This window comes from Pipistrellus hanaki, assembly GCF_964339955.1.
Source record: "Pipistrellus hanaki genome assembly, chromosome: 3".
Taxonomy (NCBI): Eukaryota; Metazoa; Chordata; class Mammalia; order Chiroptera; family Vespertilionidae; genus Pipistrellus; species Pipistrellus hanaki.
Genome location: NC_140505.1, coordinates 98,703,843 through 98,730,493, shown reverse-complemented (window position 1 = coordinate 98,730,493; position 26,651 = coordinate 98,703,843). Strand labels below are relative to the sequence as shown.

The 26,651-nt window shown below is 40.9% G+C and overlaps 1 long non-coding RNA gene and 1 pseudogene across 2 annotated transcripts in view; one reads left to right on the top strand and one right to left on the bottom strand.

Moving 5' to 3' along the window:
* Positions 1-26,651, top strand: part of LOC311619937 — a 342,372-nt gene that overhangs the window by 39,147 nt on the left and 276,574 nt on the right. The window lies entirely within an intron of this gene.
* LOC311620486 (actin-related protein 2/3 complex subunit 2-like) lies at positions 13,600-14,722 on the bottom strand (annotated as a pseudogene). The gene has a single exon. The product of its transcript is annotated as an actin-related protein 2/3 complex subunit 2-like (transcript).

Genomic DNA, 26,651 nt, shown 5'->3' with positions numbered 1-26,651 from the left:
TCTAACTTTGTTTTCTTTCAAGGCTATAAATCCCTGCCCCATACCCCAACAAACCTCTTAACTGTATCTCTGTCTCTCCTCCTCCCTTCGTTCTCTCTAAAAATATCCTTGGTTGAAGCTTAAAAAAAAAATTAAGTGTTTTCCTATTCTCTATTGGGTACTTAATTTGTGATTTTAATTTAGACTTACTCTTTGAAACAGAAATTAAGTGTAAGAGGTTTCTTAATTTTCTAATAATTACAGGATTAAAAATATTTTTAATATTAATTTTGTATTTGAAAGTACAAAAAACCTGCTTTGGGAAATTTGGCAAAGTTTTCTCTTATGCCAAGAAAAGAGTTAATTTGTATATTACATAAATATAAGAAAAGAAAAAATGTATAGTTTATTGTATTTCTCAGACCCCTTGTATCTGTTCTTTAATGATATACTTGAAGTTCTGAAAGAATGATCTGAAAAACATTCCACAGTAAAAATTTTTTCATCAGTATCTGCTTATATTTCTGGGATTTTGCTATATTGTTTATCTATTAATGTTTATGACTTATACACAACTTGTTCATTGATTAATTTTTTCTCATTACATTTTTCCTCTTTCACCTTGTTAATGTTTTTGTCCTTGAGTTACAGTTTAGTTGATATTAATGCTGACTTTATATTTTTCCCTTTGTATTTTCTTAGTATATGTTTGCTTTGCCTTAATTTCCAATCTTTTTGTTTTTGTTTTTTGTTTTTTATTAAGGTATTATATGTGTACATAGCTTTTAATTTCCAATCTTGCTTTGAAACTGTCTCTGTGTATTCCTAGAAATAACTTATGATTGGGTTTTATATTATAACTAATATCAGAGCCTATGTCTTTCAAGTCTTTCAATCTATATGTATATAACCCTAATACGCAAATAGACCGTATGACTAAACAACTGAACAACTGAACAACCGGTTGCTATGATGTGTGATGACCACCAAGGGGTGCACATGGAACATGGCAGGTGTCAGCAGCAGAGAGCAGAATATAGCAGGGGATGATGGAGCAGGTGAGTGGGGCACTAGACCAAGGCGAAGTGCCAGCCACTGTCGTCAGGGTGAGCTTCTGGCAATTACTGAAAGTTCTTTGCTCCTGCGTGCTGCGGTCCCACCCAGTGCTCATACCTGCTGCTGGCACCGGCCCTACTTACGCCCAAATCACCCCTCCGGGCTTCTACACATCCCCCTGCTCCTGAGGGGCAATTGAGGCTAGCAGCCACTACTTGCACCCTCTGCTGGTGCCACCCCCAATTGCTCTGTGCCGTCAGTAGGTGCAAGCAAGGCCAGTGCCTCAACACATGGGAGCAGCACTGGTGGGAGTGGGGCTGCTGCTAGAAAGGGGATGGGGGAGGGGAGGTGGAAGGGGCCAGGCAGGGGCACAGAGGATGGACCAAGACCTGCCCCTGGGCTCACTGCAGCCTTGCAGCCTACAGTTCCTTTCAAGGTGCACGAATTCATGCACTGGGTCCCTAGTGGAAGAATAAGTCTTTAAACTTGTATTTTGTTTAAAAATGCTTTCATGAATGAGTAGAAAAATAACATTACTTTTAACTAAAGACAACAATAATTTGTAATCAATAAATACATCACAATGAATCATATACAATTGACCCTTGAACAATGTGGGGGTTTAGGGGTACCAACTGCCCACCCAGGTGAAAATTTGCATAGAACTGAAGGCAGTTCATTGCATATGTGGATTCTCAACCACCAGCTGACCCTTGAATAGGTTGAACTGTGAGGATAAATTGAAAAAATCATATAAGTTGATGTACAAAGTCTAAATCCATATTGCTCAAGAGTCAACTGTATGGTTGAATGTTAATTATACAGTAAACCCTCAATTTTTTAGATCTTGATTTAATAGACTTTGGACTTCAGATTTAATGGACAAAATTACTGGTCTGTATGTCATATGTGAAAATTAAGACCCTGTTAATTTTAAAATCCTTTTAACCAACATTTGCCTATAATCAGGTTATTTTTTTGTTATTCACTTATTTTTAACAAATTTTAGCAAATGGGCCATATGTTGGAAAAAACACTGTAGTCATTTCATTGACATAAGTAAATATTACATATCTTCAACTATCGTCTACATATTTGAACCCAAGGGTCACCACTTGTAAACACTGTTCAGTGAATGATTAGCATGTGCTCACACCACAGCACCTGTGGTAATTGGTTCTGTTGTTGCTTAGAGCAGTGTTTCCCAACCTTCTCTCATGATGAGAATCACCTGGTGGAGTTGTTAAAACACAGATTCCTGAATCCCAACTAAGAAGTGATAAACTAGAATTTTTGAGAACATATAGGTAAAATTGCATACCTAACTTAGTGCTCTGTATATAAAATCTGTCTTAGAGCACTAGTTAAGTATACAATTTTACCTATATGTTCCCAAAAATTCTAGTTTAGCACTTCTTAGTTGGGATTCAGGAATCTGTGTTTTAACAACTCCACCAGGTGATTCTCATCATGAGAGAAGGTTGGGAAACACTGGCTTAGAGTGACTTTCCGCAGCAGTTTTAATGCATACCAGCTGATGCCATGTTTCAGCTTTCGTTTATGTACTTTAGTTTACTCATGGTAATTGGAGAATGCACACATTTACTAGGTCTATCCAGTATAAATTTAAAATTACAGTAATACACATAGAAAACTTTGTGAAATTAAACTTTTCATCCATACTTAATTTTAATTACACAAATGTGTCTACATAAGTAAAAGCAGGTAAGCTAACTAATTTGTCAATTTTTTAACATATGGCCGAAACCGGTTTGGCTCAGTGGATAGAGCGTCAATCTGCGGACTGAAAGGTCTCAGGTTTGATTCCGGTCAAGGGCATCTACATTGGTTGCGGGCACATCCCCAGTAGGGGGTGTGCAGGAGGCAGCTGGTAGATGTTTCTCTCTCATCAACGTTTCTAGCTCTCTATCCCTCTCCCTTTCTCTCTGTGGAAAATCAATAAAATATATTGAAAAAAATTTCTTTTAACATATGCATTTGGAAAACCTACTTTTACCATATAACATACTTTCAGCATTAACAGACATGCCCTCACCTGAATTAGTCCATTATGTTAAGGTGTGACTGTATGCTGAAAATCTCTGTACAGGAGGTGCATAAATCAGAGCAATGCTTCTCAGCCTTGGCCTCACATGAGAAGGACTTGGATAGATTTTTAAATCCTGATGACATGAGAAATTCTGGGGATGGAAACCAGCAGCAGTCTGTCCTGAAGTTCCCCAGGTAATTTCAGTGTGCAGCAGAGAAAGGCCCTCTGACCTAGTGGAATGACCTAACTGGCAAATTATACCTGCTAGGGTTAAGCTAGTAGTTCAGTCAAGGTCTAAGAGGGAAGCAGCACCTATCCACCCCACTTGTTTCATATAATGGGGCTTAAATGTAGGGGCTACGCCTGAAGGTGAAGTTTGCAGAAGCAGCAATGGAAGAAAGCTGGCACTGTCTGTAAGCCTGAATGGACACTGTGACTGAAGTTCAGTGTGGAGGAGCTGCTGTCCCCTGTGAGCCGTAGTAACGAAGGAAGTAGGCACAGCCAGAAACACATGAAATAGGGAGAGAGGGGGAAGAAATATTCCACTCTCACTTTCTCCTTCCCTCTGATATAATGTGACCTGCAATGGCTCCCATTAACCAAGCCAAATGGATGCCCACCAGAAAGTATCACGGGAGATGCAGCCCAAAGGGTCAGCCTCCAACAGCACAGAGCTGTCTAGAGAAGATGTTAAAAGAAAAAAAATACAACCAACAAAAAAGCCAGACTTCCTAAACCAAAACCAATAGAGTGTGTGCCAAGTAATTAATACAATTTCTAACTGTAATTTTATAAAACAGTTTAAAAATATAAGATTATTTATGAATTTAAAGAATCATCTTAATAAAAATAATCATATTTTATTAAATTGGGATTGCTCTAGAAAATCCAAGGTGTAGGATTATGACAAATTAAACTTCATTCTTCATTCAACATTCATTTAAAAATATTTTCTAAAGGTCTTTTTGTGTCAGACACTGCTGTATTAGACAGAGAAATCAAAGACATGGGATCTATTCTTAAAGATCAGAGATACTAATAGGAAATAAAGACAGGGTAGCAAGTGTGATCTTTTATCAGCCTAGAGCAGTATGCCTTACTTTGGGGATGGAAACCAGCAGCTGTCTGTCCTGCTAACTCCAAGCACATGGTGCTCATGTCATCTGAAATTTCACTATCCAAACCGGCACATCTCTTCTCTGGCCACAGTCAGAGTTCAATCTCAGAATTTCCCCAGTGGAGATGTGGTAGAGCTCTCTTTCCTTTGTGGCCATGAGGCTATAAGAAGACACGTCCAGAGGTGCCTAGTCTTTTTTCCAGCTTCCTGGGGACAACCAATGCAAGAGAATGGAGATATGAGAGAGGACCCAGGAAGGAGAGGATCCTGATGAAACTGGAGTGTGTCCCTGAGGCCAGCTCCACCGCTGCCACGTGAAACAATTCATTTCTCCATTTGGTTAAAACTGGACTGAGCGTCAGCCACTTGGAATCAATAGCATTCTAATACAGAAAAATAATGTCAACAAACCCTGAAGAGCAATATAATGGAGCCATGCGTGGGTGCTAGGGAACTTCTGAATGGCTTGCCTAACCCAGCCTGAAGGGTCAGGCAAGGTTGCTGGAACAATGTAGGCTCCTGATCTTTACTAGGGGTATTGGCACTGCAATCACGCTATCTTCAAAAGGCAAGAGTCTCAAATTCAAATGCCTAAGGGGCCTGACAGAAAACCTAAATGAGGGAAGTGGGCCAGGTGGGAGACATAGGGTGTGGTTAGGCCTATGGTGAACTGGAGAGTGTCTGGCATATCTACAATAAAAAGGGGCTGCTGAAGCTCTCTCTAGTCAACAGTTGCCCTATCAGACTGTAAGTTAAGTAGAATTTTAGGAAAATCCAGAAATGCTTTCATTTATAATAAAACTCACTCTTTTGGTGTACAGAGCTATAACTTTTGACAAATGCCTAAAATACTATATCCAACAGCATAATCATGATACAGAAAAGTAACACCCATAGTTTTCATCCTTTTGTTTTTATTTTTTCTAGAATGTCCTAAAAAGGGAATCATACAATATATAACTTTATGTGTCTGGCTTCTCTCATTTAGCAAAATGGATTTTAGATGATTTTTGTTGCTATGTAATCTATAGTAATTTGTTCCTTTTTATTGCTGAGCATGGATATACCACAGTTTATTCACTGGTTGAAGGACTTTGTTCACAGGCACTAGCCTCATTTCTAGGCGATGGGAATTCAGCAGGAAAGAAGAGAAATTTTTGTTCCAAAGGGAGAAAACTGATAACTAATAAACAAATGTATACTATAATGATAGTTAGAAGAATACAAAGAAAAGGTACGTGTATTGCAAATATGTATTTAATCCTAATATATAAAGAGCCAGGTGCCATCATGATGGAACAAATGACCGGTCACCATGAAGTGCATGGAGCACCTCTCAGTCACCCTCCTCCCCTCAGCCCCCTAGCCACTCACCAATGGGGGGTGGCGGCAGGTGGACTGGGACTGTTGAGTGGCAGCGGCAGTGGCAGGCTGCTTCACCTTCACCGGGTGGCAGTGAGTTTTGCAGAGCAGTTGGGGTGGGAGAGTTTTGCTGAGCAGTCGCAGGGCAGGGGGAGCCTCGCGGAGCAGTCACTGGGCCGCAGCAGGTTTCGCAGAGCACGGAGTGGTGAGGTGGAGGGAGTTTCACGGAGCAGTCCTGGGATCTGGGAAGCCTCCTGGAGCAGTAACGGGGTGGGGGGAGTTCTCAAAGGGGGGAGCTTTTCCGGGCAGCAGCAAGCTTCTCGGAGCAGTCAAGGTGTAGGGGGAGCCCCATGGAGCAGTTGCGGGGGGTGGGGAGAATTTCAAGAAGCAGTGGGGTGGGGGGAGATTCATGGAGCAGTCGCGGGGCAGGGGGTTTCACAGAGCAGTCGCGGGGAGCGGGGGAGTTTCGCGGAGCAGTGGTGGGAAGGGAAGAGCCTCATGGAGCAGTGATGGGTGGGGGGAGTTTCCCGGTGCAGTCTAGGGGCCACAAGCATCAGGGAGCATCCTGGGCAGGGAGCTTCATGGTGGAGGCTAGGCTAGGCCTAGGAGACCCTAACCACGCATGAATTTGTGCATGGGTGGGGTCCCTCAGCCTGGCTGGCAATTGGAACCTATGGGGGGGGGGGGGGCGGAGAGCAAGGCCATGGGAGGTTGGCTATGGAAGCGCCATTAGGGGGAAGCTGCTACATTGAGCATTCCCCCCTGGTGGTCAGTGTGTGTCATAGCAACTGGTCAACTGGTCATTCCAGTCATCTGGTCGTAATGGTCGCTTAGGCTTTAAATATCTTGATACTAATGCAATATTGAATTAAGAGGCACGAAGGGAAATACAGGGACTAGGATAGTGAAGTGTGAGGGGTCACTCTTTTAGGCAGGGTGGGCAAGGAGATGGAAGGTCGTATAGAGCTAATTCATGACCAAAGTGAGGGAGCTTGGAAGAATCCTGTGGGTACCGGGAGGAAGAACCTTCCACATAGAGTAGACAAGGGCAGAAGGCCAGTATGCTCCAAAACAAAGTCACCATGATCCCAGAGAAGCTAGAGCAACATAGTTGGAGAAAGGATGGGCAGGTCGAAGGACAGGTCACATGGGTTCATTGTTAAAAAGCTGAACAGTGCATACCAAAACTAATCCAAACCATCACTGCCAGATCTCAGCCAACACTAGCATCCTCTGCTCCCTTAGCGTCTGTCTGCAGAACTTGCTCAGCAGGCTGGTTCCCTGGTTGCCCATGGCAACCAACTGTGCTGGAGTGTTAGCAAATGTGTGTTCTGAACCCATGGTTTTGCTTTGAATAAGGTAAGAAGCATGGCTGCATTTTGAGTAAAGGATTGACATTATCTAACTTCTGTTTTTAAAAGATCACTTGACATAGAATGTATTGTAAGGGGTGAAAATTAAAACAGGAAGACTAATTGGGACATTATTGCCCTAGTCCTGGTGACTGCTGAGGGATATGCTGTATTTTGTTTCCCATCATCAACACTGATGGCTGCGATGTTGGGAAAGATGGGGGATAATAGTCAGTTACTGCAGCATTCCACGCACCTATAACGCCTGGTGGCACGGGGCAATGAGCACCTCTTATCCAGGCCTCTGCAGCTTGGCTGAAGGGGCTCCTCTAGGCTGGGTGTTGCTCTTGGTCAAATGGATTTGATGAGAATGACCCACATTCTGGGTCCCGGCTGAAGGGCAGCAGCTACCCAAGGGAAGTTTTTCTCACAGCAATGATAAAAGTACCTGAGAGCCAGTGGGTACATGTGAGGCCTCTTAAAGCCTAGGCTCAGAACTGGCACACTGCCACTTTGGCTAGTTAGTCAAAGCACAATATCCGGCCCAAAGTCAAGGGCAGCACATTGTCAAGGTTAGCCCATCATGCCTTGTATGGGAGGATCTACGGAGTTACAGGGCGAGGAGCATAGATTCAGGGAGAGGTGGTAATTGGGGCAATACTTCAATCTGCTTGAGTGTATACTACCCATCAAAGAAAACAGAAGAGAGAGCTTAGGCTCAGCTTGAACTGATCAAGTCCAGGGTTCCTGCCTGCTTCTCATTGTATTCAAAGTACACTTGATAGTCCCTTTAGAAGGGACTCCCCACTGTAAGTTCCATCCTTCTCTGATCCATCCCATTTGTTATCTGTTCAGTTATGCCCAGCCCATTTCCCGGGCTGGTGCCCTGAATATGTATTTCTCTAGTATGATTGTTAGGAGAAACATTTCATTTCCCATCTACTGACAGTTTGCTCTCTCTCTCTAAAATGGGGGGAGGGGGGAGCGGGTAGGGGAGGAGAGGAGAAAGAGAGAGACTCATACTATAATGGTTGTAAAGAATAATGAGTAATTTATTCAGAGCTATAAACAAATCAGGCTATCGTCTTCTAGACAGAATCAATAGTATAATTTTAAGCCCACACACATTTGCTAACACTCCAGCACAGTTGGTTGCCATGGGCAACCAGGGAACCAGCCTGCTGAGCAAGTTCTGCAGACAGACGCTAAGGGAGCAGAGGATGCTAGTGTTGGCTGAGATCTGGCAGTGATGGTTTGGATTAGTTTTGGTATGCACTGTTCAGCTTTTTAAAACCCCTATTTGCACAGGGCTTCTACGATATTCCTTTTGTGTTTATGTCTAAGCAGGCTGGGGGCCAGAGTAGGGAGGCAAGGGAAGGAGCTATGTGGACTAGAGCAGGTGACAAGAAACTCCACTCACAGCTGCTGGTGGCCACAGCAAAGAAGCATTTTTTTGGTTATAAAATACATGTTCATTATAGAATAGTATACATTAATTGTATAGATTCATTGTAAAAATATATAGAATAGAGAGAACAAAAAATAAAATAAAATAAAAACTATGTATGGATCCTCCATCAGTGACAATTTGTTCTTTCAACCTAGCTCTTTTGGGTCACAAGAAATAGAAGTCTCCTTGAGGTAGCATAAGCCAAGGAGCTTTATGGTGGGGACTCCTGTGTAATCTCATGGGAATCCTAGGATAGGAGCTATCTGCGACCTGGACCTTAATGAGCTAAAGCAGGAATGGCGTGGATGCAAAGGACAGCTGAGATCCAAGGAACAATAGGTCAAAACATCTATTCTGAGGTCCCACTGTTCACAGAATTCAGCTCATACAATGCTTCTTTCTGTCCTATTACCATTCCCTGAACACTTTCCAAAAATCCTAGTTTAAACACTTAGAGAGGGACTGGGCCTGGCCCAGCTCATCTTTTCAATAGTTCTAGGGTTGATGGATATCTCATACTTCACCAACCAGCTGTGGGTGGGAGGGCCAGGGCACTTGATCAGCATCTTATAGTTTAGGGCCAGGCCAGGCTGGCCTTAATAATAACAATGTCAATAACAAGACTAATGATAGCTAACATGCATTGAGCACCTACTCTGTACCTTGCACTGCTCTGAAGACTTGACATACGTTATAATATAGGATATACACCAGCTCTCCTCCCCTCCCTTCATGTTACCCCAGAAAAACCTGGGTTGACTGTTGTGTAGGGAGTTCTATTAGAGGGGCCTTTCCTCCAGGATAGACACCATGGTCTTTTGGTGACATGAATTTAGGGCACCAAGAGTAAGAGACTCTTCAAAGAGTTTCACAATCTCTGTAGACATGCAGCATCTAGGATGCTCTAAAAAGGGGGTGCTCTTAATCACCCAATAATCCATGACACCTGCTGAGGCCCAAGGTCTGCCTTATAGCCTATGGCAGAGCTTGAGTGAGTTAGCTGCTCTATCTTTTGTTTCTTTCTCAGGACCCAAATTTGGGCCCAATAAAATTAAATGAGATTACAAACTTCTTTTGCCTTATTTGGCAACCAAAGTTTCTCTCTAATCTCTATATTTAAAAAGATCCAATAAGCAAGAACTTTAAACCAAGGAAGGATAGCCAGGGACTACCAAGTGTTACTCTGAGCACAGATATATATATATATATATATATATATATATATATATATATATATATATATATGCAGATACTTTAGAAAGAAACCTAAAATCTATTATTGCCTCTGTTTCTTTAAGATGGAAATACTTACATGGAAAACCAAACAATGTCAGGCACCTTTAGGAGATTTTCCTGAGCAGTCCCCATTACAAGATTGTAAAATTATTAGCAATGAGGATTATTGCTTAAACAACTTGTCATTTCTATCTAATTACCATGTAATACAATAAAAATTATCATGACAGATTTGCTTTCTTGCTGGCTTTAATTACAACCTTAAATTCTCTGGATTTTATACTACCATAATAGCTTACTGCTTACTTTTTATGTTGTCTATTCAGAATGAGAATATTTAAGAAACTAATAGTTCTGGGGATACATCTGGACCTTGTTTTTTTAAGTTTATTTTTATTTATTTTTTTTCTCATTCTTTTATGTTGAAAGAAATTCTAGGACAGGAGCTATGTCTCCTTTTTCCCACATTGACCTCTCCCAGCCCGCTCCTCACCCCCCTATTGTCTGTGTCCATTGGTTATGCTTATATGCATGCATACAAGTCCTTTGGTTGATCTCTTACCACCCTACTCCCAACCCTCCCCTGCCTTCCCTCTGAGGTTTGATGGTCTGCTCATTTCTTCTATGTCTCTGGATCTATTTTTTTTTCATCTGTTTATGTTCATTATATTCCACATATAAGTGAAATCATTATCTTTCTGGCTTAACTTAGCATAATACTCTCCAGGTACATCCATGCTGTTGCAAATGGTAAGAGTTCTTTCTTTTTTTACAGCAGTGTAGTATTCCATTGTGTGAATATAACACTGTTTTTTAATCCACTCATCTGCAGATGGGCACTTAGGCTGTTTTCAAATCTTAACTATTGAAAATTACACTGCTGTGAACATAGGGGTACATGTAACCTTTCTGATTGGTGTTTATGATTTCTTGGGATATATTCCTAAAAGTGAAATCACTGGGTCAAATGGAAGTTCCATTTTTTATTTTTTGAGGAAACTCCATACTGTTTTCCACAAAAGCTGCACTAGTGTGCATTCCCACCAGCAGAGTATGAGAGTTTCTTTTTCTTCGCATCCTCACCAGCACTTGTTGTTTGTTGATTTGTTGATGATAGCCATTCTGACAGGTGTGAAATGGTACCTCATTTGTTTTGATTTGCATCTCTTGGATCATTAGTGACTTTGAGCATGTTTTCATATGTCTCTCCACCTTCTGTACATTTCTTTTGAAAAGTGTCTGGGTCATTTGCCCATTTTTTTTATTGGATTGTTTATCTTCCTTATGTTAAGTTGCATGAGTTCTTTAGAAATTTTGGAGATTAAACCCCTATCGGATATAACTTTGGCAAATATGTTCTCCCATGCAGTGGGCTTTCTTGTTGTTTTGTTAATGGTTTATTTTGCTGTGTAGAGGCTTTTCATTTTAATGTAATCCCATTTGTTTATTTTCTCCTTAATTTTCATTGTCCTAGGAAATGTATTTGCAAACATATTGCTGTGAGAGCTGTTTAAGATTTTTCTGCCTATGGATTTTTTAAGATTTTTATGATTTCCCTTATTATGTTTAAGTCTTTTATTCACTTTGAGTGTTTTTGTTTGTGTTTTTTTTGTTTATTTGTTTTTGTATATGGTGTAAGTTGGTAATCTAGTTTCATTTTTTTTTTTTGCATGTATTGTCCAATTTCCCCAACATCACTTATTGAAGAGACTGTCTTGACTCCATTGTATGCTCTTGCCTCCTTTGTCACATATTAATTGAGTATAATGGCTTTGTTAGATTTCTGGGGTCTCTGTACTATTCCATTGATCTATATGCCTGTTCTAGGCTTAAACAGAGTGGAAAGGCTCTGCTCATTGTCTTCCATCTTTGTTAATTCAGGCAGAGATTCTGCCTCCACACCCCCAAAGTCTTTTTCTATTTTTGACACCACCCCTGAAAAGGTGGCTGCTTAGGCTGCTCTAAAGGGAATTGTAAGTGGGTCTTTAGCAATGGGCATGGGATGCAGTGAGACCCAGTCTCCCTATAAATACCGCTAATGGAACTTTGTATCAGGGTGGCATATGGGCAGTATGCTAAACACAGTGGCGATTTTGAGGGAGCTGCTTAGCCACTCCATCTGAGTGGAAGACCTGGCCCAGGAGATGATGATGATAAGGACACCACATCACCAGGCACACACCTGGATTGGAGCTTGGGGATGAGGAGAGAGAAGGTAAAAGGGAGATGGGGGAGCAGCTTAGGGGAGGGGGCCATGATAAGCCAGACTGCAACCTGCATAGGCAATGGGTCTCTCAGGCAGGGCTTTGGGACTAGATCACAGTCCCCTGAGGCCCATGGCCAGAAGGTCAGCTAACCCCTCCTCTGAGATCCAGTTTAAAAACTGGATGTGTTGTAGCTTCCTCCCAGGTAACATTCCATCCTCATGTTTGATGCTCCTTACACATCCCTTTCCCTGTACACTTTTCCACAACCCAGAGCATCCCCCAAACCCACCGTGAATATCTTTCTCTCTCTTATTTCCATGTTTATCAGCACTTTATGTCCTACTCTTTTCCAAGGTCATTAATTGCTTTCCAAGGTCACAATTGCCTTCTTGGATAAATCAGATTAATGCTAATATATTAAGGATATGAAGAAATTTCAATTAATCCATTTTATTTTATTTCAATTCCACAAACCTTAGAGAAAACTAAAACTTAAACTATAGTCCCCTCAAGACTATTACTAGCAGCTAGCACAGATTTTTCTCAAAGGAAATGTTTTAGGTGTCACATGATGAGATTTTTAAAATGTTAATAATAATAGTATATTTATTTTAATGTGCACTAAAAATCTAACAAGCACATTAAATACATGATTTCGTGATTATTATTGTTTAGAATAGACTACAGAAGGTAATATGTAAAATAGGCAAGTTTATTTAAGTAAAAATATTAAGAGCATAGAAATGGCAAAAATTGATGCAGGTGATATATTCATGATTAATTTCTAGGAAATAGAAGCTTGGTAAGAGAGGAAGAGGTGTATCCAAAAGACACATACTCCTAATAGGGAGATGGGGAGAGGACAGACATTAGTTAATATTTCAGAATAAGCATGAGTATAGTGTAGTGAAACTTCTGTTATCCGTTCATTGAGTCATGATATAAAAAAGGCTACAGTGCCTTTGCATGCTAATAGCTGGAAAAATTATAGTTGGTAAGCAAGGAGGTGCCCTCAGGAGATAGACTAGAAAGGGGATATGGGACATGGGCGTAGGGCCATGGCATCTCCTGGTCAGGCAGGGCTCTGATGGCAGTGAGTTAGGAGAGAAGGTGTGAGGAAGCCACAGGATATCCTTGATGACAACTGGCGGCACCCCTATTCTTCCAACTCCATGAAGTTTCAATCAATTGGTTTCAGGACCAGGAAGAATTAGTTCCATTTCTAATGTAGAAAGAAGCCAGGCTTCCAGTCTCAAAACTCACTAGTTATATGACCTGGAAGCAAGTTACTTGTATTCTCTGGGCCTTAGTTTCCCCACTATAATGGAAATGAGATGACTATGTGGGTTCTAAGATCTTTTCCAGCTCAGCCCTTTTCGGTCCCTTTCCCCATGGTCTTGCTTATGGCACAACATACTGCTTATGTTCTCACTCCTCCTTCCACGGCTTATGGCAGACCAGTCCATCCCACAACAGTGAATATTGTCTCAGAATCTTTCTCAACACAGTATTCAACCACTGCATTGACCAATGACACAGGCAAGGTCAGCTTTGCCATATTATTTGGTAAGGCTTAAAAAGCATTTTTCTGTTTTTAAAACCACTAGGAGGCCATAGAATTTACCCAAGAAGTGGAAAAGCGTAGATGTTTTTATTGTAGATTAATTTAGAGAAGCAAGCAGGGAAATGTTTGGGCTACTCTTTGCAACAGATGTGGAGCTTTTTATTTCTTATTTATTTATTTATTTATAAATGTTTTTTAAATTCTTGGGAACTATCAAGTCCTTGCAAGTACAGCTCATTTCTGCAGATTATTTTCCAACTTGTACAAAATGGAACCTAAATGGAGAATCCCTTGAGAACCTGAAGAGGTGCAACATTAAAAGCTATGATTATCCAGTAGCAAGTGTTCCAGCCTTCAGTTGCCAGCAGCGTTCTCTTCCTGTTCCCAAGAGTTAGCGGGATGAAAATGTCTTCCCCGTGATTATTTCATTTCTTTCTTCTCGGCATCTGGGCGTGCCCGGTTCAGCACCTTGAGGAAATCGGATGTCTTCGCCCGCATACGTGTGTGAATATAGGCCTTAGAGCACTTGATGTGCAGGTAGTCCCGGAACGTGTGGATCAGGTTGATGGTATTGTCTCGAGCGCTGGCGTTGGTGTGGCGCGGGAACAGCACGAAGGTGACGTAGCCGATGTTGTTGCCCACCGCAGCATCAGTGTCTTTCAGCTCCAGAGGAGGCTCCCTGTGGCTGAAGAGGACCTGTGGGGCTGTGTGGCTGGCTCTGCGGCCTTCTTTGAACTCCTGCATGAACACCTTTCCAATGACCACATCGTCGTCATCCTTAAACACTGTGCTGAAGACTACCGTGACTCTGTCCTTTTTAGACTCAACATACATGGTCTCATCATCCCTATAATGGTTAACTGCCCTGTTCTCACCTTCCTTGCCCTTTTCTTGGAACTGGAAGTATTTCTCAAAGACAGAGGCAAAACAATTTCATTTCAACATGCCAGCCTGATGCACAATGGAATCCTTGGATGCAGGCAGATTTTCAAGGTCGTATTGTATCCTGATTCTGGATTTACCAAGAAGCTCCCATACACTCTCTTTAGTAACTCATCAGCACCATGTGCCTGAAGTTCCTTGTAGAATTTCAAAGAAATACTGGCCATCACTTTTGTTTTGTCTCCATTAGGATTTGAAATATGATAGAGGACCCCATCAAAATCTGCAAATGTTACTTCTACTGCTTCTGGTTTGTTTCCGGCGGCCGCGTTCTCGAACTTGAGCGCGAGCGTCTCCTCGATGATGCGGTTGTTCACCTCTAGCAGGATCATGGTGGCGGCTGGCCGGATGCCTGAACCCGCCTGCCGAGCCGCCGCCGCCGCCGCCTCACCCGCAGGACCAGCTCCCGCCAGATGTGGAGCTTTTTAAAAGCTTACATAAGATGTAAAGGATCCCTATGGTGAGAAGTCTTTAATATTTTCTAAGGAAGGGAGGGAGAGGATTTGACTCATTAAGCATCACCATTATTCTTAACCATTAAAAAATACCAACAAAGTAAAAATCCGTAATGTAAAGGGAATTTAATGTTAATTTTTAAGGGTACAAGCCACTTGAGTTGAAACATTTTACTCTGATTTTTATACTTTTCAGAGGGGAAGAGACAAGTGTGATAATGGACATGAGAAGTGTCGATGCCCACACCCTCCACAGTCTCTGCTCTGTTACCTTGGGAGCTGGCACTGGTCAGGAAGCCCAGACAGAAGGTAGAGTGACCTGGTGAGCAGCACAGATAATTTGTGTTTGGATTCTGATTCTAGCACTTGGTTGTGGGAAGCTGAGCAAGTTAAGTGGCCTCTCTATGCCTCAGTTTCCTAATCTGTAAAATGGGCACCATAATATCATCTCCCTTACAGAATTATTAGAAAGATTATTAGAAACATGCAGATAAAGTACTCAGACACTGGCTCATAAGCGCAATAAAAGTTGAATGTTGGTGGCAGTGATGCCTAAGGATGTATTAGTTATTTTAAAGTTGAAGCCACATTTTTTAACAATCTCTCCTAACATGACTAAGAAGACAGTCTTTCTTAATGTCTCAGTTTAGTTTGAAAGTTCCTGGTAGAATCACCAAGGCCTCTTTTCATTCTCTTCTCTTAGTTATGCCATGATCTTTTCTTACAAAAGTATTTTCATAATCTAGATTTACTGGAGAACTCCCTATAGCAGCCTCCTTTTCCTTTTTTAGGATCTTACGACCACAGGATCATATCTATTTTCTGAAACTATAGATAGCTACTTATGGAACAGATTTTCAAAGGGATAGTTTATTTGATTAATTAGTCAATTCCCTTGTTGTAGACATGAAATTACCCCTAAACCATCCTGACTGAAGAGACTCTTACAGAGAGAAGCAAAAAGATGTTGAGTTATAACAAAAGGAGAGCTTATTGCAACCAGCGGGCAAATGAACCCTTATGGGAAACCCACTCTAATCATAAACCCACATGCTTTGGAGAGACAAACAGAATCAAATCTCCATGAATTCCCTCTCATGTAAAGACAAACAGAATCAAATCTCCATGAATTCCCTCTCATATAGGATACTGGAGAATTATCCAGGTAGCTTTCTATGAAATTGCATTAGAATAAAACCAAATGCATTGCTGGGCAGTAGATAATATCTTTAGAAATTGACTCCACTATTATGGATTGAATTATTTATGGTTGTCACTATAGCTATGACAGTTTGGAAATAAAACAGTCAGACTTCTCTGTTTTTGTTTGTAGGAAAATAAGTCATTCAAGCTTTTAGTAATACAACGTGACTTGCTGTCAATGGCAGTTAAAAATTTTTGAGCCCTGCCAAACACAGCAGTTCCAAGAAGGGACATATGTTTTCTCTGCTTTGTGTTCCAAATTTTTCTTAACAACATGCAATCATGTGAAAGCCTGGTCTGTATTTTCAATGAAAAGCAAAATAATGGCTCTATTTTGTAACTATGCTTTTCCAAAATGAATTTATATGACTGCTTTTTGAAAAGAAGTTGGTTAGGGAAGAGAAAATGGCAGCTAAATAGTCAGCAGTACATGCACCTCCTTCTAGGGCCAGGCCAGAAAAGCAACTAAATCAGAGAACATTCGCCCTGAATTAACAAATTAGACACAGCTGAGGAGACAATTTTCAATAAGGAAGAGAAGAGGACGCCTAGAGAATGACGCTTGCCAGCCATAACCCATGTGGAACCACCACTGTGCCTGGGCAGTGAAGGGTGCAGTACCTCCGGGCAGATGCCCAGACGTCTGCAGGGAGCGCACACCACCAGAGTGAGCTCCCACACCAGGCCTCCTCACCAGCCCACTGGGACCCAGCATCCTAGGGTCCATCTCCAAGACCTCACAGTGGGTGTAAGCCAGGGGAACCCTGTGCCCCATCCCTGCCCCAGACCCCACAAGCATGCTGCTAGCCTCACCTGGAGTCACCCAGTGCCCACTCCATCCCAAGCCTCGAGTTCTGCTGCTGGGATGACCCAGAGCACTCCCCACTATGGGCCACAGGAGAGTTCAGTATGTGACCCAGAGAAACCTGTGGGACCCAGAGCAACTATTGCCCCTCCACTCCGGCCCTCTTGACAACCCTGCTAGGGTGACCTAGAGCAACCCACGCCTGCTTCACCCAGGCCTGGGAGGGGTGACCCAGAGCAACCCAGCACATGCCTCACTCAGGGCCACAGGGAGCTCTGACTATGACCCAGAGCAACCTGCAATGTGCTGGGACAATCTGGAGCAACTCAATACCATTTCTTGATAAAACAAAACAAAAACAAAAAAAACAAAAAAAAAACACTCAGCAAAGTGGGAATAGAGGGATCATACATCAAGATAATAAAAGCCTTATTATGCATCCAAATTAGAAAAGAAGTAAAACTGTCCTTATTCACAGTTGACATAATATTGTCCATAGAAAACCCCAAAGACTCCATAAAAAAAAACTACTATACCTAATAAATTCATTTGGAAATGTAGCAGGATACAAAATTAACACCCAGAAATCTATGGCCTTTTTATACACCAATAATGGACTCACAGAAAGAGAAGCAAAACAAAACAAAACAAATAAACAAAAAAATCACAATTACCAAAAAAAATTAATATACCTAGGTATAAACTTAACTCAGGATGTAATGATGTTGATTCTACCAATCCATGAACATGGTATGTCCTCCCTCTATCTTTTTGCAATGTCCTATACTCTGAAAACTATAGGACATTGAAAAAAGAGATAGAGGAAGGACATACCATGTTCATGGATTGGTAGAATCAACATCATTAAAATGTTCATACTACCCAAAGCAATCTACAGATTCAATGCAATCCCCATTAAAATACCAATGGCATATTTCAAAGATCTAGAATAAACTCTCCAGAAATTCATATGGAATAAAAAAAAAAAAGACCCCAAATAGCCACAGCAGTCCTGAGAAAGAAGAACAAAGGACTCACAGTACTATATATCAAGCTATATTACCAATTCACAGTTCTCAAAAATGCCTGGTACTGGCACAAAAACAAACATATAGACCAATGGAAAATAATAGGGAACCCAGACATTGACCCAAGCCATTATGCTCAATTAATATTTGACAAAGGAGGCAAGAGCATACAATGGAGTCAAGACAGTTTCTTCAATAAATGGTACTAGGAAATTTGGTCAAATCCATGCAAAAAAATGAATCTAGATCACCAACTTATGCCATACACAAAAACAAACTCATAATGGCTAAAGGACTTAAATATAAGATGGGAAACCATAAAAATCCTACAAGACTCCATAGGCAGCAAAATAGCAGACATATGACGTTGCAATATATTTACAGACACAGCTCCTACAGTAATGGAGACTAAGGAGAAAATAAACAAATGGGACTACATCAAAATAAAAAGCTTCTGCACAGCAAAAGAAACTATCAACAAAACAAGAAAGCCCACTGCATATTTGCCAATGATATTTCAGATAAGGGTTTAATTTCCAAAATTTACAGAGAACTCAAAAGGAAGATAAATGATCCAATAAAAAAAATGGTCAAAGGATCTAAATAGATACTTTTCTAAAGAGGACATATGAAAACATGCTCAAAATCACTAATCATCCAAGAGATGCAAATCAAAACATCAATGAGATACCATCTCACACCTGTCAGAATGGCTATCATCAACAAATCAACAAACAAGCGTCGGCGAGGATGTGGAGAAAAAGGAACCCTCTTGCACTGCTGATGGGAATGCAGACTGGTGCAACCACTGTGGAGAACAGTAGGAAGTTTCCTCAGAAAATTAAAAATGAAACTCCCATTTAACCCAGTAATCCCACTTCTATGACTATATCCCAAGAAACCAGAAACACCAATCAGAAAAGGATATATGCACCCCTATATTCATAGCAGCACAATTTACAATAGCTAAGATTTGGAAACAGCCTAAGTGCCCATCAGCAGATGAATGGATTAAAAAACTATGGTACATCTACACAATGGAATACTACACTGCTATAAAAAAGAAGGAACTTTTACCATTTGCAACAGCATGGATGGAACTAGAGAGCATCATGCTAAGCAAAATAAGCCAGTTGGAGAATGATAAATATCACATGATCTCACTCATATGTGGAATATAATGATCAACATAAATTGATGAACAAGAATTGGTCCAAAGATTAAATGGAGGTAGGGGAGCAGTTAGAGAGCAACCCAGGGACTTATATGCATGCATATTAGCATAGCCAATGGGCATAGACACTGGGGCTGTGGGGACTTGCCCAGGATGGGCATGGCTGGGGAGGAGGAGTCAATTGGGGGAAAAGAAGACATATATAAAGCTTTGGTCAATTATATATATATATATATATATATATATATATATATATATATATATATATATATAAAGTCTCCCATTTGTGTCATACTAAACAAAGAACTTATGTTGGGAAGAAGGAAGCATGTTTTAAATGGAAACATTATTAGATGTTTTACAGTATCTAGACCTCCTTAACTAAAGCTAATTACCTTTATTTTTAGAATGTCTGCATGGGTAGTTACATATACATTCTCTCATCCTCTCATATATTTATTCGATACATATTTTACTGGAACAATATATATTTAATAGGTACTAAGACTTTGTTTTAGCTCTTGGTAGCAAAAAAAAATGGTCAAGACATGGTCTCTTCCCTTGGGAGGACAGCGACACCATAGAATGAAGCCTGGATACTATGAGAGATGTAAATCAGAGCAAGGGGTCAGGAAGCTCTCCTGGAGGAGATGAACCTTGGGCTGAATTTGAGGAACACAGAGAATCACTCCATAAAGGAAGGACAGAGAGGTGAGGCCTTCCAGAGGGAATAGCATTTGCAGAAGCACAGAGGCAAGAGCCAGCATGATGCCTGTAACATACTCGAGGAAACAAGTGAAGGAGAGATTATTTGGGGTAGTTTGCAGTAAATTGTATCTAGTACATCACTGAGGAAGCACGAAACCATTTCTTTCTTCACTTATTTATCAGACAGTTACTGATTTTTAACTGTGTCCATACTGTCTTAGGAACTTCATATATTTTATTTCTTCGGTCTCCAGAATATCAGAACAGTCCTTTTCAGAAAGCATTCATAACTGCAAATACAGAGTGCTAAAGAATATGAATAACTTGCTTCAAGCCCCTCAGCTACTAAGGAACAGATTTGGATTCAAACTCTGGCCTGGTACTAATGCTCAATATAGCAGGTAGAATTGAGTTCACCTTCAAAGTGACAGAACACCATCAAGGCTGAATTGAGACAGAAGTTTTTTTATCCCTCATGTAAACATTCAGGGGGTCAAGGGCTTCATGAAATCATTATAACCAGAGTTGGCTTCTACTTAGTAGGTCTCTCACCTTTAACATATGGACTTGTCCTTGTGGCTCAACTTAGCTGCTCAGATTCCAGTCAACATGTCCTCCTTCCAGGCAGCAGAAAGGAGAAGTACCAAGAAAAGTTTCACTTCTTCCTCATAAGGACAACTCCTGGAAACTGCCCATGGCATTTTCAACTTTTTAGTCAGAAATTAATCAGGTGTCTAGCTGCAAAGGAGACAGGCAAATGTGGCCTTTATTCCGAGGCAGCATGTATACAGTTAAAGGCTGGGTATTCTGTTAGGATGAACAGTTAAGAGGGACATCTAACACTGGTTTCACATGCTAGTACCTGCTAATAACCAGAAGTATTTCCTTTGCTCATTCTAATAAACTTTTCCTTAGTTAAAATCCAATGCCTAGAAGGGAGAAGGTGCTGACATGCAGGAAAAGCACTATGTATAGGGTATTTCAGATATGGGTGACACTGAGGGGAATGGGGCTCAGTCCCTTAGCACATAAAGCCCCGTGGTTTCCTTGGGAAACTTAGATGAGGCATATTATCCTAGAACACTCTCCTGGTTTTTGTTGTTGTTGTTGTTTTGTTTGTTTGTTTTTGCTGGAGTCGTGTATCTCTCTTGAGCTTGATTTTCTGTATATTCCCGGAATTTAGCACCCTGCCAGGTTAAATGCTGCTGAGTGAACAAATGACTTTAAAGCAATACAGCCATCATGGACTCAAAGGAGTCTGCCCCAACATTCCTAAACATAATTAGATGCTCCTTTTCTTCCCCTGAGAGTTGTTCTGCAATTCCCCATAATACAGAATTTATTACTTCGCTCTATATGGCTGGTTGCTATCTGTGAGCCCACTAGACAGTGAATGCCATGAAGGCAAGTAATATGTCTTTCATTTCTGAAGCCTCAACATCTGCCCAGGGCATGGCATACCATTGGTGCTCAATCTGTTTTGCCTCAGCAAGTGATTCAATAAATGAAAGAAGTATTCCAATGTCTCCCAGTGCCCCATTTAATTAAACTGAGAAGGCAGTGCACCCTCTCAGCTCTGAATGGAGGAAGGAAGCTGAGCCTCTCTGGGCAGAACCACAGTGCAGCAAGACCAGCGAGAGCCCATCTGATGTCCCTGCCCAAGGCTCTGTGTCCACCATGACTCACAATAGTATATGTCCTTTGCTTGATGCCACCTTGCCTGGCTTTCAAGGTGCTCAGGTGTGCTCACAGCTCTCCCAGGCTCTGCTTCATGCTGACAGGGCTGGTCTGGGTGGGCAGCCTGAACTCAGGCAGTATTGCTCTCATATTGAGATTGTCTGTTTTCTGTTCCATCTCTGGTCCTAGACTCTTCTTGAGGCCATTCTTCTGGGGGTTTAGGTTCACTTAGACATTCAATACAAAAATATTTGTTACATATTATGGTGTTATCTATCTGCTACAGCCACACAGAAGAACTCCACTCTCTTCCCCACAAAATAATCCTTCTAATACTTAAAAATAATGTTCATGACTTGCTCATCTTTTTGTCTTGGGCTACACTCAACTGAGCATTCTCACCTGTACCGGGCCTGCACAGCCAAGGGTTCAGTGAGCCTGAGGAGGGGCGGTGAAGGATTTAGAAAAGACAGAGAAAGAGAGTAAACTGGATCTAAGTGGATCTCCTGTGCCTGGCTGAGGCCACTGAGAGGGATCCAGCCAGCAAACTGAGCCTTTATTTTATAGTCAGAGGTAAACAAGATAGTGGTCACCATAGTTACAATGTTCTTGTGAGTTTCACTTGTTTTGGTAGCACTTCCTACACCTCCCACAGTCCATTAGCTACCCAGATAGGATCTAGGGGGTGTCATAAGGTCAAGCTTAATTATGCTCAGAGGTCTGTGCCCTCTAAGATGGGACTTGTTTGTGGCTTTGCCAACAAGTCAGTCTGAGACTTAACCCTATAACTGCTCCCTACACTCACAGTCACAACCATTGTCCTCAGAACTTGCTTTGTTGTTTATCTCAAAGTGGGGTCCCTAAACACAGGCCATTCTTTTGGCTAGAACTGCCTGGGATGCAGCAGACCTCCCGGGAGCACAGCATGGAGACACACACAGCTCCTCCTGCTAATTAGGGCTTCCTTTCAAAAAAAGAAGTTCTAGTTACCCTAGTCTCCACTGGGAAATAATTTTGGTACCTAGTGCTGAATTCCAATTAATTATCCTACTAATGTTTTGGAGCATACATTCCAGAGATCTTTGAGTACTATGCATTTTTAATATGAAATTCATAACTTGGAAACGTGAAGATTTCCTTCCTGTATCCCCTCCCACAACCACCTGGTGAGTAGTTTAATCCTGTGAGGTATATAGGAAAATTTATTTTTTTCATCTCTAGAGGACTAAACAAATAGAACAATTTTTCATAAAAATAGACTATAAAGCTGTGAGCAGAATTCAGTGGACAAGTTGGGTTCTTTTGTGAATCAAATTTGAAGTTAGTAAGGAAAACATAAAATGTTTGGTTCTTTCTGGAGTATGCCTTGCCCCTTGTAATCTTTGCCAACTTGAGGTTGAATCAAGGGAACATGCATGTTCACAGTTTTCAAATTCTTGTAATATCAATGTTGTGGGGTCGAACCCTGGGTTCAAAATAAGATCACCGGAGGCTGATGATTTATTTAAAAAAGCAGACAAATATTTATTGAAATATCTGGCCAGGACAGCTGCAAGAACACCATACGCAGGTGGCCCCTACACGACTGTGTGGCTTTAGGGGCAGGTAGTAATTTTTAAAGGAAAACCCCCATTCTGCAACAAACTGTTGTCTGGAATTTTTTGCTGTTCTTCCTAGATAAAATGTTGCTTTCTAGTTTGCTTTAGCCCGTTTGAAGAATAATGAAGATAAACTTAGCTGTCTGACCTTGTAGGCCAGAGATCAGATATACCCACAATCTTAATACCATACCAGGTGCACTTTTTTAAAAAATTGGATAGAATTTTATTGTTTCGAAGCCAACATCAAGATAACCACTAAGTGTACATAGGGCTGGCTCTTTAATAAAAAATAAATAAATAAATAAAAAGGAAGTTCTGCCTGTAACCTTGCTTAGAATTTGAATTCATCCTCCCTAAGCCCATTGCGCAATGCACAAAGCAAGTCTCTCCAAATTCTCCCCCTGCACCATCCTACCACTCGACCACTCAGGAACTCTGCAACAGTTCAAACCACAGGAATTTTCCTTTGTTCTAAATTCTAAGTCCTAAAAACTAGATTCTAAAAACTCGGGTCAGCCCACAGGGTCATTCCCAGTCACATCCTGCTGGACATTGGAATGTGGCCTTATCTTGCAGAAGCAGAACTCAGTGGTTAATCTCCAAAGGTTCTGATCCCAAGCACAAGAAAATTGCCTTAGCAGGTTTTAAAAATTCAAACAGCAGTTTTTACCTGAGATGTATATTCTTAATTTCTTATTTCAGTCAAGTGGTACTTAGAATAGTTTAATTAGGGGGTTTTAGTAGCTAAGGCGAGTTTCATCAATTGTATTTTAAAGCCAGAGGATGAAGGGTACATCTACCCAAAAGAAATAACGAAACACCAGTGAGCAAGAAATCAGTTAACATTTGTAAAGTGTTTAGAACAGAGATAGTCACAGACTAAATTCTCAACAAATATTATTGTCATCATTAATATTACCCAATTTGGGTAATATAATAGTGAACAGCCAACACATCTGCTTTTAACATTCTCTGCTATTGTGTCTGCAAGTGACCATCTATGGTTCCAGGATGGACTATTTTCTAAGATGACAAGCTGAGCAGCATACAATTCTATTCAGCCCATGGGCAAGTTCCCCAAACAAATCAAATACAAGTGTTTTAGTGTCATCTGACTTAAAAAGGAACAGTCAAGATTCCAGGGAAGAGTAGGGAGCATGGTAGTGAATTGGGGCTTTAGGATGAATTGGAAGAAAACAGAGGTGGTCCCAGGCCCTACAGTACCCTTCCCCTTCCCTCTGACCACAGTCTTTTTCCTATAGTATCCTGCTGAGATTCTACATGAGGCATATTTCCTGGTGGGTAGAAACTGTTCTGTCAGACCAATGGGACTCAAGTCTCTGGCCAGCTACTCACTAGTTGTTTGATATTAGGCAAATTATTTAACTTGTCTAAGCTTGATTTTCCCAATTTGTAAAATGAGGAGAGTAGTGCCTATCTCATAGAATTAATGTGAGAAATGAGATGAAGGTTAACATTGCTTGGAACATATGTATTCCTTGAACATATGTCACCACTATTATCATCATCACTACCACCATCACTATCATCATCTTTATTTTTAGGGAAAGAGACTAGAAAGAGAAGAAGCCCATTTACTGGGTAGTTGATGCCTAGCCCCATATGAATGGCACATCCAGTTATTAGGCCCAGGTTTTTGCAGCCAAGTTCATATTAATGAACAGATTCATTTAATAATTATGTCACGAACAAAAAAGGTCTTATCAGTGCACAATGGGAAAGAGAATTTTTGAAACCAGAAAGATAATAGCTATCTAGTGAATTTCCCTCTATTCTCCAGGATGGCTTCTGCACATATCTGCAGCTAGATTGTTCAGAGCAAGCTGATACTTTGGCCCAACAAAAATACATTTTCTTCCAGCTGTCTGCTGTGCTGCATGGATTATCATATGGGGGTCCCATGCTGGGCATTCTCTCTATGCCTGTTGATACCTTAATCACCATCAGAGAAGTTGGAGGGGTTTATTTTTGGTCACTGCAGCTGAAGTTGAAAAGAAAAAAAGAGGGGTTTTGTATGTGATTTTTATTTAATAAGGATGTAGGACTTTATTTGCTATTTTAAACTGCTCCTCAAGTGGCATGATTACAGAAATTGTGTCCTTGAATATATTCATGTTAGACTTTTGATAGTCTATGGAATGCAAATAAAACACTATCTCTATATGTAGAACAAGATAATTTTTCATTCTGCTTCTAAAATCAGATGATGAATTACATGTGATTTCACCATGTAATTTATCATATATCTTAATGAATGACAAATGGAAGATAATTTTCCATTTTTCCCCCTTTAATGGTTATTGCAGTTTTGGAAGCTATGCTCTTAGCTCTTCATTCTTATATAACCCAAATTGGGTTTCTCTCAAGACAACTAATTGAATCTGGTCAGAAATTCAGAAGGCAAAAAAGCATTCTGGAAGTACTCTTAGCAGGCTAATAACAATGCCTGACCCAGTCCAGAATAAATTCTGTCTTCAAAGTCAGTCTGTTTTAATCTCATTCAACAAATACTTGAGCCCCTGACCTAGCCCTGGCTCTCTGCTGGGTGCTGGAGACACAGAATTCATCTCAGGAAACTTACCATCTACACTACAAGTTGCAGCATCCTAAATCCCCAGGCTGTAAAATAAGCCCTCCCTAGAGAGAGGGAATAAAGCTGATTCTTTATCCTTGAAGGAAAAAGTCAACTAAAGAAAACTCTGGAATAAGCATGGTTAAATAAACAAGAATGGCTTGAAACAACTGTAATTGTCTTATCCTTAAAAAGGCTCATTTTTGGCCCGTGTAGGTTTAGCTCAGTGGATATGGCTGGGGCCCGGGTTTGATTCTGATCAAGGTTATACACCTGGGTTGCAAACTTCATTCCTGGCCCTGGTTGGGGCGTGTGCTGGAGGTAACCAATAGATGTCTTTCTCATATTGATGTTCCTCTCTCTGTGCTTTCCCCTTCCCTTCCACTCTCTCTAAAAATAAGTGGAAAAATATCCTCGGGTGAGAGGATTCACAACCAAAAAAAAAAAGGTGGCACATTTTTGTTCATTTCTATCTTTCAACCCTTTAGGACAGGTCCATCAGAAGCTCAGTCAAGTGATGGATGTCACTGGCATGCCACAGAACAACAAACTGGTCATAGGAACCAGGTGAGTGCCTGCAACCTGGAAGTGAAGACTTTGTGTTGTGAAATTGATTTCCATGTGCAAGTTTCCACACACACACATTCACACACACATTTGTAGTATTAGAATAAAGCCAAGAAGCCCTTTGAAAAAATGCTGGAGTTCAAAAATCAATAAAAGCTACTCTGTAAAGTTGTTTTGTTTGACCTATTGCAGTGATGTTGTCACTGCTTCAAACAGACATAGGTGATCTTCTGAAATACTTCCAGAGAGAAGGATGAGCCAGATCAGGAAAAAAAAAAAAATTAGTCTTGTGACCTTTTAGCATACTTTATTTTAGGTTCAAAGTAATATTCCTATATTTTTATCCACCAATATTCAGTTCAAAGTGCTTTGGACTGATTAAAAAAATAAAATCCACAGTGCAAATATGATTATTCCCACCGTTGAAGAGCATTGGAAGTATGGATCTCAGGCCAGGAAGGAAGATGCTGGAGGTTTTGATCAGGGGCAACGGAATGAAAATGAACACATAGCAAACTGGCACTG